The following is a 3,184-nucleotide window of genomic DNA, read 5'->3' as shown; positions in this document are numbered from 1 at the left end:
TCACCATCTTAGCTGAAGAGGGCACAGCGGTAATGTGGGATCAGAACCTGGGCCCTGCTGCACAGAGCTGGCGCTCCCAAGCCAACTCTTAACCAACATGCCACTTGGCCGGCTCTTTTACAGTTTTTAAACACCTGTGAGGATTGCAAAATGGTGGCATTCTAATTGTATCATTTTTTTCATCTATTAGTTGGAATTATTTTATAAAGAGATGCTTCCTCTATGTAGTATTTGAAATTCAGAGGTACTATTCAAATAGGCAAGACAGGATACGTGCTTGATTTTTTTTCCCTTTTATTTACCAGTTTTCAAGATAATGAATTGGTTCCCTATCATCTCTCAAAGGTGATTGATTCAATTTTTTTTATTATCATTATTGTAGGGAAGAAAAAGTAGATCAGGCTCCCTCACCTGGAAATCCCGGCAGAACTACAACCCACCGGGTGGAGTGGGTGGGATGTAGTGCAGGCACCCTTCACCCTGTTTATGTACATGCTTATATAACTGCCTTGGCTGTGTGCCACTTTTGTCTCTGTATAGTAGAAAACCCAGCCATTGTATCAGGCAAGTGGTACCTAGAGAACACAAGAAAAAAGTCTGTCTAGTCTGCCTGCTGCTCCGTGTTATCTTCTTCCAGCTCCCAAAGGCGTGGGCACTCCCTGCCTGCGGGAATTCCCTCACCCTCAGACAATTATGAATTCAAGTATTTAAATATATCTGATGGTTTCAATTCATTGCAACTTATTCTACTGAATTTAGCTTGAATTGTCCCATCTTTGGCCAGCAAAAGTCTCTTCAAGTTGGTTCCTGAGTCCTTTTAACTTGACCCTAGTCGTTTTTGATATCCTTATTGCTGTCTGTTATAACGAGATGTTTGAGGGTCATTTGCACAATTCCTAACCTAAAACCTGAAATCAGCCATTTCTCGACTCAATAAGAAAGAGTTTTAAAGAGCANAAGATTTTATTGGGGAATCGGGGAAGGGGAACAGACAAGTTGCTGTCCTTTTGTTCTTCAGTCTAGTTGTGGAGGACGTGGCTTCACTGGCCCATGTTGGTATTATCATTGCGCTCTTCCCGGGTGAGGCAGTTGCTCGCCGGCCATTGGACGGCCGCTCACGGCAGCTCACAAAAGCTCACGCCCACTGCCAGGCTCACTGCAGCCTGTTCCGTTGCCACCGACTCACTGGCAGCCCAGCTCCAGGTTGAGCTGTTGTTCACCATCTTAGCTGTTGAGGGCACAGCGTCCCTGGCCCTCATGTGGGGTCCGAACCCCGGGCCCTGCTGCTCAGAGCTGGGGTCCCAAGCCAACTCCTAGCCAATGCACCACTCAGCCAGCCCCCACCAAGGGAGTTTTAATGTACGCAACACAAAATGTGATGATAAAGGGTGAAGTGCAGCCAGATCCCAGTTCAAATCCTGGCTCCCACTGAACTAGCTGTGCAGCCTCAGGCAAATTATTTACCATCTGTCTCTGAGCCTAGTGCCCCTCCATGGAAGCGGAACAACACCTAACCCATAGGATGGTTTGTCCTGATGTATAAAATGCCAAACCCGTGCCCGACACCTGTTGAAAGTTCAGTAGAGGGTAGCTACTCTAGCTGCTATTTCTCCACTGTGGCTACTAAGCTCAGACTTTGGGCCTGTCCTGCCCCCGAGTATCTTATAAACAGCTGGCAGACAGACTTTGGACAATTGTCAGTCACCTGTTAGAAAATCCAGAAGCTGGGAGCAGTGACAGCACCAGCATCCTGGTGATCCTTTTCCAACTCACAGACACAGAATGGGGGGAAATAGTCACGCATGTTTGGGTCAAAAAGGCCAGGGGTAGAGAGCCCAGCCGAGTGTCATCAGTAGAACTGATCCCTCTCTCCCTAATGCCAGTCTGAAACCTATATGGATTTCCATCATGGCCCATGTGACGCTTCAGGACACTGAATTCTCCATGGGACCATAAGCTCCTAAAGGGCAGAAATGGAGTTACATTCTTTGAAACCTCTGGCACACAGTGGTCAGCAGGTGATCTTGACCAATAGTGGTCCATAGATGTTGGAAGAACAAAGCTGAACAGGCCCCATGAGAAACCTAGAGCTCAGGTTCTCTTTATAGAACCTGTGTGGTCAAAAGCCCAGACTTTGGAGTTGGCTCAGCCTAGATTTGAATCCTGATTCTACAACTGCTTAGCTGAGAGAGCCTCAGTTTCCTCATCTGTAATGTGATGATCATAATTAGTACCTACCTCCTAAGCATATGGGGAGGAATGAAGGAGAAAATGTAGGTACTGTGCTTAGCATAGTGCCTGGCACATAGGACACAATACACATTAGCTGCTGTCGTCATCGTCATCATCATCGTCATCGTCACCACCACCACCATCACCACCACTTCTTAGAGATGTCAGGGAAGACTTCCTGGAGGAAGTGACGTTTGAATCAAGTCTTTAAAAGATCAGATGGTGAACACCCGGCAGTCAAAGACACCTGAGTTCAGTGACACCCAGAAGAAAGAAGTGGTTTGAGAAGGGTGAGAAGGAAGATTGACACAGCCTGGCAAACTTGTGCGGGAGCTGTCAGGAAGAAGTCAACGAGGTGGCCAGACCAGGCCAAACTGGGCATGGCCCCACGTACCTTGATAAGGAACATGAACTTTATTCTGAGAGCAAGGGAAGGGCATGAAACTGGGCAGTTGTGTAATCAAATGCATATTTCAGAAGAATAGAGTTAGCAGTGAGAAGGAGCCACGGAGGGGAAGTAGGGGCCAGTTAAAGGTGGCCAGGGGAAGTGTCACTGAGAAAGTGACACCTGAGCAGAGATGTGAAGGACTCAAGGGAGTGAGCCAGATGGATATCCGGGGGGGGGAGAACTGTCTAGGCAGATGGAACAGCTCGTGAAAAGGCCTAGAGCTGGGAGCATGCCCGGCATGCTTTGGGAACAGCAAAAAGGCCAGTGTGGCTGGAGAGGAGGGAGCAAAGGGCAGAGTAGTGGTTCAGGGTCCTGTAGGTTCTTGTGAGTGATTGTAAAGACTTTGGATTTTACCTTGAGTGAAATGGAAGCCATTAGAGGATTTGAAGCAGAAGAATGACATGACCTGACCTTTATTGTAACTCTTGCTGTTGTGTGGAGAATGCCCTGAGGGGCAAGGTTGGAAGCAGGGAGACCAGTTAGGAGGCCTTACCGCACAATTCA

This window comes from Hipposideros armiger, unplaced genomic scaffold (assembly GCF_001890085.2).
Source record: "Hipposideros armiger isolate ML-2016 unplaced genomic scaffold, ASM189008v1 scaffold_138, whole genome shotgun sequence".
Taxonomy (NCBI): Eukaryota; Metazoa; Chordata; class Mammalia; order Chiroptera; family Hipposideridae; genus Hipposideros; species Hipposideros armiger.
Note: the sequence above shows the minus strand (reverse complement) of the source record.